Source organism: Microtus oregoni, unplaced genomic scaffold (genome assembly GCF_018167655.1).
Source record: "Microtus oregoni isolate MIOR12 unplaced genomic scaffold, Mior012 000044F_ref0000062, whole genome shotgun sequence".
Taxonomy (NCBI): domain Eukaryota; kingdom Metazoa; phylum Chordata; class Mammalia; order Rodentia; family Cricetidae; genus Microtus; species Microtus oregoni.
In genome coordinates, this window is record NW_024543218.1 from 4,839,037 (window position 1) to 4,851,932 (window position 12,896).

The following is a 12,896-nucleotide window of genomic DNA, read 5'->3' on the forward strand; positions in this document are numbered from 1 at the left end:
TGCTCTATACATGGATCGGATATATGCATTATATTTTAATGTTTTTAGCCATCTTGTTTAGTTTTCATTTTTCCTACTTCTTTAAAGATATTCTCAATATAGCCCATGTATTATTCCATACAAATAGGACACTCTCACATGAATATAACAAATGTCTTCTTTTAGCAATGGTCCCTTCATTTTATTTAAGCAATGCAGTTATTTTATGAACCAAATTCATAACTTAAAGACAGATTTACCATCAAAGATATTATAGTAGGAAGACACTTCATTGTTCATTTTCCAATTTGGAAATTATGGATATATACATAAAGAGATGATAATATAATACTTACTGGGTTTGTTTCTGTTTTTTCTTTTTCTTTCTTTCTTTTTTTTTTTTGTTTTTTTGTTTTTAGACAGAGCTTCTCTGTGTAGCTTTGGTGCCTGTTCTGGGACTTGCTGTGAAGACCAGACTGGCCCCAAATTCACAGAGATATGCCTGCCTCTGCCTCCCAAGTGCTGTGATTAAAGGCATGTGCCATCATCATCCAGTTCTGTTTCTCTTTTTATTAATGCCCTTGTTCATTATTTTTTTGTTTCATATAATTTAGATATTTAAAAACTAATAACATGGCTCAACTATGTTTATAGCAGCTTTATTTGTAGTAACCAGAACCAGGCAACAACATAGTTGCCCCTCAACCAAAAAAAGGATATGGAAAATATGGGCCATTTATACAATGGAGTATTACTTAGCTTTCAAAAACAAGGACAACAGGAAATTTGAAGACAAATGGGTAGAACTAGGAGTGATGTGGTATTCCCCTCTGTACACTCTGAATATGTTTTATTATCACTGGTTAATAAAATGCTGCTTTGGCCTATGGAAGGGCAGACTATAGCTAGACAGGAAAACTAAACTTTAAGCATTAAACCGGAAAGAAGGCAGAGTCAGACAGATGCCATGTAGCCTCCCAAGAAGCAAGAGGTAACAAACCACAAGCCTCGTGGAAAAACATAAAATAATAGAAATGGGTTAATTTAAAATGTAAGAAGTATGCCTAAGCCATTCATTGGCCGGTGTTGTAATTATTATAGTTTTTGTGTGATTATTAAGGTCTGGGTGGGCAGGAAACAAACAAACAAAAAACGAGTCTCTGATTACACTTGAGTAGAGTAACCCAGAATGAGAACGATAAACATGGTATGTACTTACCCATAAGTGAATACTAGCTATAAAATACTGCAATCCACAGACTCAGAGAGTATAGGTAGCAAGGCGAGTTCATGGGGGGGTGGGATGCCAGAATCTCCCTGGAAAAGGGAAATAGAAGATTTTATTATTATTATTATTATTATTATTAAAAATTTCCACCTTCTTCCCTCCTCCCATTTATCTCCCCCCACTCCCCTTCCCCCTCCCTCTCCAGTCCAAAGAGCAGTCAGGGTTCCCTGCCCTGTGGGAAGTCCAAGGTCCTCCCCACTCCATCCAGGTCTAGGAAGATGAGAATCCAAACAGACTAGGCTCCCACAAAGTCAGTACATGCAGTAGGATCAAAACCCAGTGCCATTGTCCTTGGCTTCTCAGTCAGCCCTCCTTGTCAGCCACATTCAGGGAGTCCATTTGATCACATGCTCCATCATCCAGCTGGCCTTGGTGAGCTCACATTAGATCAGCCTCACCGTCTCAGTGGGTGGGTGCACCCCTCGTGGTCCTAACTTCCTTGCTGATGTTCCCCCTCCTTCTCCTCCTCATTTGGACCTTGGGAGCTCAGTCCAGTGCTCCAATGTGTGTCTCTTTCTCTATCTTCATCCACTGCCAGATGAAGGTTCTATGGTGATATGCAAGATATTCATCAGTATGGCTATAGGATAGGGCCATTTCAGGCTCCCTCTCCTCAGCTGCCAAAGGATCTAGCTGGGGACATCTCCTTGGACAACTGGGAACCTTTCTAGAGTCAAGTCTCTCACCAACCCTAAAATGGCTCCCTTAATTAAGATATATGCTTCCCTGCTCCCATACCCACACTTCCTCCATCCCAACCATCTCATTTCCCCAAGCTCTCCCCATCCTCCCCTTCTCACTTTTCTCTCCCCATCTCCCCTTACCTCCACCCCATCCCCACCTCCAATTTCCCAATTTTTGCCTGGCAATCTTGTTTACTTCCAATTTTAAAATCCCAACAAAATTCTTCACAGGTCTTGAGAGAACAATAATCAATTTATATAGAAAAACAAAAAACCCAGGATAGCCCAAACAATCTTATACAGTAAAGGAACTTCTGGAGGCATTACCATCCTTGACTTCAATCTCTATTACAGAGGTACAGCATTGAAAACAGTTTGGTATTGGCATAAAAACAGAGAAGTCGATCAATGGAATAGAATAGAAGAGCCGGATATTAATCCACAAACCTATGAACACCTGATTTTCGACAAAGGAGCTACAAGTGGAAGAAAGAAAGCATCTTCAACAAATGGTGCTGGCATAACTGGATGTCAACATGTAGAAGAATGAAAATAGATCCATATCTATCACCATGCACAAAACTCAAGTCCAAATGGATTAAAGACCCCAATATTAATCTGAACATGTTGAATCTGATAGAAGAGAAAGTGGGAAGTAGTCTACAACACATGAGCACAGGAGACCACTTCCTACAGTAGCACAGACAATAAGGGCAACATTGAATAAATGGAACTTCCTAAAACTGAGAAGCTTCTGTAAAGCAAAGGATACTGTCATTAAGACAAAAGGGCAACCTACTGACTAGGAGAAGACCTTCACCAACCCCGCAACGGGCAAAGGTCTGATCTCCAAAATATATAAAGAACTCAAGAAATTAGACTTCAAAATGCTAATTAACCCAATTAAAAAATGGGGCACTGAACTGAACAGAGAATTCTTAACAGAAGTTCAAATGGCCAAAAGACACTTAAGGTCATGCTCAATTTCCTTAGCGATCAGGGAAATACAAATCAAAACAACTCTAAGATACCATCTTACACCTGTCAGAATGGAAATAGAAGATTTTTATGAGTGGACTGATGGCAGATGGGGATAGGAACATGAGCGATCAGGTAGGGGGGAGTACTGAAGGAAACTACTGGAAAGTGGGGGAGCATTTCAAGGTCAGGTAAAACCATGGCACAAGAGAATCTCTCAGGAATCTACAAGAATGGCCCCAGCTAAGACTCTTAACAATAGTGGATATGTAGCCTAAACTGGCCATCGCTTGTAACAGGCTACACTTCAAATGGAGGCAGTAGGAAACCAGCCAAGCCATATAATCTTCAACCTACATTCTATCCTGCCTATGAAATGTGCTGGAGTAAAGGTGCATTAGAGATTTGGGAAATGGCCAACCAATGATCAGTCTAGCCTAAAACCCATGCCAGGAGAGTAAGCCCACCTGATACTGCCAGGACCCACAGGGTGGATGACACAGAGACGTATGATAGAACCAAACGTGACTAGAGGGGGAAAAGTTAATATAATGATGCCTAACTATATTCTGCTGTGCAGATAGATTGGTGCTTAGCCCAGTTGTCATCAGAGAACCTTCATCCAGCAACTGATGCAAACAGATGCAGACTCACAACCAAACATTAGGTGGATATTGGGGAATCCTGCAGAAGAGGGAGAGAAGATTGTAGGAGTCAGAGGGGTCAAAATCACCACAAGAAAACTCACAGAATCATCTAAGCTGGACTCACAGGGTCTTACAAAGACAACAACTAGGACTTCTGCATGGGACTGACTTAGGCCCTCTGCACTTAGGTGACAGTTGTATAGCTTGTTTCTCTTGTGGAACTCCTAACAATAGGAATAGGGCCTGTCTCCACTTTGTTACTGGATTTGGGGATCCTATTCCTCATACTAGGTCACCTTGTCCAGTCTTAGTATACAGGGAGGTGCTTAGTATTACTGCAACTTGATATGCCATGTTTTCTTGATATTCATAGGAGATCTGTCCTTTTCTAAATGGAAATGGATGAGGAGTGGATGGGGAGTGGTTGCAGAGGGGTGGGGAAGGGACTGTGAGAATGGAGAAGAAACTGTAGCTGGAATGTGAAATAAAGAAACAATTAATTTATTTAATTATTAAATTTCTTTTAAAAACTAGTAACATGGAAGAAACTAAACTTAAAAACAGGCATGAATGGGGATTTGCCCTTCCACCCACAGCTGTCACTTGAAACTGAACACTTCCCACTTAGCAAGTCAGCTAAAATTCCTCTCTTCTTGGTGGAGGCTGGCTGATATCTCAACGGCTCCGCTTAGACTTGATGCTGGATCGAAGATTGGGCTCCGTTATGATTTGTACCTCTCTAGAGCAGCAGTTTGTGTGAGAACTGATATAAAACAACAAGCAATCCAAGCTATTCATGCATTTTGAAGCCTTTGACTCACATTATCCATTCACATTTCTTTAGCAGAAAGTAGTTGTGTGATTAATTCCAAAGAGAGAATAGACTGGGAATTATTCTCCAGCTCCAGGGGAAGAAATGTTTACTGAACAACACTGGAATCTGTCACAGGAATGTTACATATTTGGGAGTATTTATTTTCTTACTGGATTTTTTTCTCAAAGGACACAAAAGATACTTTTAACCAAGTGACTTTGTATGTATGTAGCATGAAAATAATCCTGCATAAATTTCTTTTTTTGTGATCGGTTCTAAAGAATAAAACAAACCAAAAATTATAGAGGCAAAGTTTAGTATAGTACAAAACAGTTGTATACTAAAATTTTGCAGAGAAACAAGGTCTATTTTTGGAAGGAGGGGATTGGTAGAATAGCTAGTTTGACTTCACAAAGCATATATGTGTTAAAACATGGTATACCTCATAAATATTTATGATATAAAAAGAATAAAAGGTAACTAGAAGTCTTAAGTACATAAGGACTAAAAATCTCTATTCACATTATAATCTTTATATACTTCAATTAATATTATTCATGCTAAGTAACAAAAGTGGACTTAAAAGTAAATCCATGCTTAGAAAATGAAATAGATATGATATGAGAGCAATGGGGGTATCGTTTTAGGAGGAGGAAGGGAACCAGATATGGGGGAATGAAAGAAGAGAGAGCACTGTGAGGGTGGGATAAAAATATTCTAAAGACTTATATTAGTATGCTATAATAAAATTCAATTCTTTGTGTGGTCATTTACAATACATAAAAATGGACAAACGAAAAGTTGATTTTAAATAAAATGTTATAGATATTTATAAATATAATGTTATAAATATTTTATAAATAATATTTTATAAATAAAATGTTATAAATATCTATGACATTTTATTAAGAGATATCAACACAGACTTTAGTAAGTAGAAACTATGCAATGTATATGTTAGTAGGAATTGGTCACTGAAAATAAAACAAATAATCTTAGAGTGTATAGAAATTAATTGCAGGTGGCTCGAAGAGCTTAAATTTAACAGCAAAACTAAAAACCTTTCAAACAAAAGTTAGAAAGCCATTGCTATTAACCTGTAGGTGTTAAAGAGACTTTGGAACAATGGAAGAAATGTTTATCTTTTAAATCAAAATAAAGAAAAAAGTAAAAAAAATAACACATAAGTCATAATTGGCTTGAAACACTTCCAGAACTCCCCATTCTCTTGCTTTCCACCACTCACCTCTCAGCTGATTTCATGGCTCCACATAGCTGTCATCCTGCTGGCACAATGGCTGTGAAGTTCAAATGCCATGTGAAAAAAAATTAAGCTTTACTTCCTTTTGTCTACACTTCATTTTGGGTCCCATTCTCTGAGAACTAAATTTATAATTTATTCTCTTTTCTTTTTTTTTTTTTAAAGTGATTTTAGACATCTCAATGGCTTCTTTTTCATTGTTCTAGAATTTGATACCAGCTCCCACACAATGGCCAATTCTAGAATAGCATCTGAAAAAAAAAAAAAACATGGACCTACCCTGGTTGGCTGTACAACTTGGAATCTTTATGACTGGGTCTAAGTAAAGTTCTGCTAGGATGACCTGCAGAAATGGATCTGGGAACCCCAACTGTTCCTTCAGTTAGGGTGTCCTTTGATCCCAAGAGTGCCCTTTTCTCAGAGGCACTTCTTCTTCCCATGAAAACAGGACGCACAGCACAGCCATGGACAAAGGTGGTCTCTCAATTCCAGTTCTACTCGCTTATGACTAAGGAGATTATCTAGGATTCTGGACCACAGTTTTCCTCAGAAACCCAATAAAAGGAAACAGGGCCCCAACAGACTCCCTGCATTAGCCTTAGCTTAGCAGGTAACTCTAGTCTCCTGCCTATTTCTTTTTCCCCAGTTGGGGGATCTTTTCATTTTTTTAACGGAGAGTAAACAAGGCTGAAAAGATGAGTCAGAGTTTAAGAGCACTGGCCTCTATTTCAGAGGACTCAAGTTTGATCCCCAGCACCCACATAGAAAATTAGAAATGGAAATTTAAAAACACAAAATTCTCTTTTTATTACATTTCTCTATTTTTCTACTTATATATAAAGCCAAATGAACTGGCTTCTCTGTAAGGTCTTATCACTGACACTGCCAAGTACAAAAACACTCCTTCCAAGCTTTGTAGAATGTTATGTAACACACTAAAAAATACCTTGTAGAAAATGAGTTTGATGACTTGAAACTTTTTATCCTATTGACTAGTACAGGAAAAAAAATTTAAAAATGGAGTTGTTCAATGCCATATTTATTTAGATATGTTTATTCTATTTTATTTGTTTTAAATACTAAAAGTTTTAGGAACAAAAAGTGAGCAGGCAAAATCCAATACTTTTTAGAAGGGATGAGGCCACTGAATGTAGATTGGAGTAGTTCCTGATGCCTAAAGTCCTCAAGATCCTAAAGCAATGTTAGGATGATGGTTGGAGGAAACCAAGCCACTGACAGCCACACAATGGTTAAAGAGCATGATACTAGGAGTTATACTCTCTGAATCATTTCATAAACTCATCTCTGCAAACCAGTCTGCACAACACAGGTAAATCAGATCAAAAAGTGTAGAATACAGAGTGTGATATTAACATTTTCTCGACTGTGACCAGGTGACCAAGACTGGCAGTTACTTGTCCTCAGAAATGAATCTCTCATATACAACTCTTGCAGGATACTTTAATTATGCTTCATATAAAAAATATCCCCAGGTATCTCAAATGATACTAAGAAAGGAGAAACTTTGTTTATCCACACAGTATACATCAGAATGTTTATAACAGCCTCACTGTAGATAAACACTATTATTGTCATATATTTTTTCTGCACTGACTGCTGTGGAAGACACTAGTAAGCTTTAATATTGAGGATGTTACTTTAAAACTTTCTTTTAAAAAGCTTTACTTTTTCTCAGTTTAAGTATGAGTGTCTGCTTCTGTGTGTGCATGTGCACCATGTGTGTGCCTGGTGTTTTGGGGGCCAGAACTGGAGTGGTAGATGGTGAGAATGGAGTAGGGAAACTCTTCCTTTAGTTTCAAAATAATTTATAATTCAAAGGCCAACTGCAACTTGGCTATTCTCTCACAATTCCTGAAACAAAACAAAACCAAACAAAATGATACAACTCCTCAGTCACTAGCCTGTCAACAGCATAATTCGCTGTAAGTTACTTTGCTACCCATTTGATATTCCTTCTCACAAACAATGGCAAAACATAATGAGCCACTGCTCAGCAGGAGTGGTCATATTAGCAGAATTGCTGAACAATAATCAAAGAGAATGGATCATGGTGTTCAAGCTCCGGCAGGGGCTACTCTTTTGTGGGACTATTAATAAAACCAGATGGTTGGATCCAAATGAAATTTTAATGAAGTCAAGAGAGCACAGATAGAAAGTGTTAAGGAAATGTTTTATGGGCCCTTGGTCATGGAGAGCACTTGGAGTCAAACTGTACAAATTACCGGCATTGGGAAAAAAATACTAACCAATAAATCACACACACACACGCAGACACACACACACACACACACACACACACACTCACAGAGCTATCTATTACTATCACATATTACCATTCTTGCCTTGTTTTGGTTCATTTTAAATAAAAATGAACAAAGGTTGAAGGGAATGGGAGAAGCAGGGAAGGGAGCAGAGAAAAATGTAGAACTCAATAAAAATTAATTTAAAAAATGAACAACTTCATTACACAAAGATGGAAAGTAAAGTTGTATTTCCAAGGGGTGAAATGGGTATAATCTCAACATTTCCTATATAAATTGATTTTCTTCATGTTACATGCACATGTGTATGGTGTACACATGTGTACAAGTGTTCACATGTGTGTGCAAACTCATGTGTTAGCAGGTACATATGTGTGTATGGGTATGGAAGCCTAAGACTGAAACTGGGAATCTTCCTTGGTGTCTCTTCCACTTTATTGTTTGAGCAAGGCTTCTTAACCAAATGCAGACAGAGTTCATTGATACAGGGGAATTTACACAACAGCTTGGACATGACGATTCCCTGTCTCTGCTAGGGTTATAGGTAACTGTGGCACAAATAATAAAATGCCAGGTATTAAGGTTCAACCTGAAGATCAGAAAAGTAAAGCAGCTAGTCACTGGCTCTTAACTCTACCTCATATCAAAATGGCTATCCTGCCTCCACGAATCCTCAGAATGAGACTGAGCTGAGAGCTGTCTCCTCCCATCTTATATTCCTCTTTAGTGTTGGAATTAAAGGTGTGCACTACGATTACCTGGCTTCTATGGCTAACAAGTGTGGCTACTGGGATTAAAGTTGTGTGCAGGCATTGCCTGATTTGTAGGGCTGACCAGTTTTACTCTCTGTTCTTTAGGAAAGTTTTATTTATTAAAATAAAAAGGAAATATCACTGCAGGTGGTCTGTTTCTCCAGCTGATATTTGCATGGGCTCCGAGGATCTGAACTTTAGGCAACTTACTTTTACAGCAAGAGCTTTAACTTCTGCACCATCTTTCCAGGCCTCCTATATGATTTTAAAAAAAAAAGAAAAAACTGTGCCAATCTTATTTTCTTTCAGTGTCTTTACTATTTTATATAAAAATGGGCTGGATCTACTAAAGGCATGAATATGTTCTTAGTCATCCCACATTTTCTAAGTTGTTATAAAATGAAGATAAGTAAATTTACGTATCTATTGCTTTTTCTTTTCTTGTTTTGCTAGCCTTTTAACAAGACTTCCTGAGAAACATGCACTAATTATCTTTTGTACTGAACAGAAACAGGATCAACTTACTGGCCTAGCAAAGTACTTTCTGGTTCTGTCAAGAATATTTATTTGAAACTTGCAAGTACTGGCAAATCTTGGGATGATGTTATAAGAATCTACTTCCATCATACACACACATACACACACAACTAAAATAATATATAAATAGAAATATTAGCAATACAAAACAACATGAATTGACTAAAAAAGGTCCAAGTTTTCCTCTGACTGCCTTTTTATTGTTAGTTTGGTTTTGTTAGGTTGTTATTTTAGTAGGAGTATAAAATACCAAACAGGCTAAGATGAATTCAGTATGAGAACACTGCTTGCCTGTCATTCAAATTAGGATATTCTCCAAGACCTATATTTAAATATAACATATTCTCATAAAACTATTCCCCAAAGATACATAAAACCCTTTTATGTATTAGTAAACAATTTTAAATATTTTATAAATATTATATTTAAATAGTAATAGGCATATTAAAAATTTCTTAACAAATTCCCATTTATAAGCTATTTCTAATTTTGAATGCATTTTTTTAATTCAAATGAATTTCCCCCCTTGGTTCACCTGACAATATCAGGGGTGAAGAGATTTCTGTTCACATTCTGAGCCAACTTTATAACTACGACATGGGGGAAAAAAAGCTTAAAAAAATTACAGAATCATTAACTATAAAATCCACACAACCTTAATGCCTTCATAAATTATGAATCAGAGGAAAGTGAAATGTGTACTTTTATGTCAAGTTTGAAGATAAATAGATGGTTATAGACAGATGAAAATGTAGAGCAAAAGTGAATTATTTGATGGCAATGAACTGGCTGTCAGCTCCCAGGTACAATGCTGTGTTCCTCCCCATTGCTAGAGGTACAGATATCCTGTATTACACTGATGCGATGTTGTTCATACTGTATTGCCATTGGTTAAACCACTTCGTACTGATTTACATCCTTCATCTAGGGATGGTCACTGACTTTGTGCTTTCAGTGCTTATTTCACAACAGTCCTTTTTGCCTGTGTATATCATGATTTCATTCACTCCCACCCCTTCACATCTGTCCTTCATCTCTAACTTCCCAATAAAACAAAATTCAAGAGAAAAAAAGGAAAAAATAAAATGAGGAAAATAAAAAAAAAAAGGGAAAGAATTAAAAATCTCACCATGGAAGCGATCCAACAAGTCATGCCATATACCTTTGTCCATACATCTCTACCTGCAAGTGTTTATTTCAGTCATTGGTTTGGTTCGAGGTCAGAACTGCCACTTGCCCTGGTCTCCACACACGTTTGATGTTTGGCCCTCACTAGGTTTCTTCCTGGATATCCCACTGCGGCCCTGTGTTGTGGAGATTCTGTAGCTTTGGGTCTGTGGGTCAGCTAACTTTTCCAGTGCTCCGGCAGATCACAGATGGGGTAGACATTGGAACAAGCCAAATCATAACCCTCGGTCTGGGCCTGGGCAGTTGTGGGGTTGGTATACTAGATGGGAACTGGAGTCAGCTCTCCCATGGTCACAATTTCAGGGCTGGTTCACCTACACCAGTGCTAACAATGTTGGTTCTATTGTGCTGCCCTAGTGAGGTGCAGGACCTGCTCTCCTGAGTGTTGTAGTTGGTGGAGGTCAGGTATGATTCTCCCACATTTATGACTCCAGGGTCAGAACTGCTACTTGCCTCAGGCATTTATAGGCAAAATGGGGGCAACTCTTCTGTGCCCATGCCACCACAAGGCAAATGGGTAATAGGGACAACTGTCCCATGCTCACAACTTTGGGAGTGGTTCACTCATATCCTCTGCTCTGTTCGGCTGCCCTAGAAGGGTGCAGGGCCTGGTGTCCCAAGTATTGCAACTGGTGGGCATCATGGGTAGATCTCCTACTCTTATGACCACAAGGTCAGCTCTCCTGTCTGCCCCAGGCACTGATGGGCAGGCAGGCATCTTTCACCTGCCATGACGCCATAAGACAGATGAGAAATGTGGGACACTCTCCAATGTTCACAACTCACCACAGGCCTCTTAAATGCTACCGTAACAAATCAACTCTAGTGCCATAGGCAACTCAAATTTCTTTTTCTTAATTCTGCAGATCAGAAATTTGAAAGGGATATCATTGGATGTATTAGGAATCCCCAGAGAGAAAGAATAAATTATACACGCATATAAATGTATAATATGTATATATAGAGACAGCATATGTATATATATATATGTATATATACACACATATATATAGAGAGAGAGAGAGGAGGGGGGCTTACTAAATTGGCTTAGATGATCAGAAAAGCCCCAGATTATTTTCTGTAGGCTGGAGAGATGAGCAAACCAGCTGCTGATTTCAAAAAGTTGAGCCTCTGAGCAAGAGAGACCAATGATACAGCTTCAATCCAAGGTAAAAGCTGTGGAAGAGCTCTGGTGGACTGTTAAAATAAGTCAATATTCAAAGGCCAAAAGATCTAGTTTTCCATTATCATCATCAGCACCATCATCATTATCATCACCAGCAGCAGCGGCGGCAGCAGTGGCGGTGGCGGCAGTGGCAGCAGAAAAAGCAAGCAAATAAAGCCACCTGCTCAAGAACATCTTAGAATTTGTATGCCTTTCCTGCTAGTTTTCTCTCAAAGGGAGCTCTGCTCACCTCCCCACAACCTCGTATATTGTGCAATGTTGGACAAATTCAGAGTGAGTCTTCCTCAACTCCATACACTGACCCAAATTCTAAGTCTCTAGAAGTAGCCTCACAAACATACACAGAAGTGTTTTTGACCAAATTTCCAGAAGTTTCTCAAACCAGTCAAGATGACAACTAGGATTAAATATCAGGGTGGGCTAAAACAGTGTTAGCAGATGATGTCTGTAGGCCTAGGAAATATTCCTTTCTTTGCCCATCCTGTTTAGACCTGCCTGATTCTCTTTCTAACCAAGATGTCTCATTCAAAGTCAGTGATATAGCCTCTAGGATCATGTGATTCCATTAACCCAAAATAATATCTATTCTCAAAATCTTTAACTTAGTTATATCTTTCAAAATTGTTTAGCATTCATTAGTTGACGGCATTATGAAATGTACATCTTAGGAGAAGGTGTACCCAAACATAGTCAGCTTAATAATTAAGACACTTGTGTATCTGAGCTCACCCAAGCATTAATTCTTTTGTAGTATCAGTGATGCTCTCAGATTTACGAGACTGAAGTGGAATGGCATATAGAATTTCATATTTGTATAAATAAGAATGTGTGACACCTTTTAAATATGTTTCTATTAATGATGATTTTGGTTATGTTTTTAATGGAATCAGCATCATAGGACCATTCTAAGAGCTAAAATTATTGTGAAATTTAGATTTTACATTGAAATCAGAAGAAAATAGTGATGAGTGGACATATGGGGAAAAGATTTAAAGCTATAAGAAAATGTTTCATTTGGTATCAATTTAAAATCAAACCAAATTTTAACAGAAATTAAAGTTCCCAAATGTAGATTCAGTCATAACAAATAATTGTTGTGCTCCATAAAAAGAAACTGAGGTATGATAAAGAAGTAAAAACCTACAAGTAAAAACATCATTGTCTGAGTTATTGTTCTCATAATATATCATAATTAAACATCCATATATAAGTTTGACAAAAATCAAACTACTAATAAAAATTTCCATCTTTCAAGAATTTTTTTCAGAAAAGGCAAATTCAATTTATCTTGAGAATTCCAC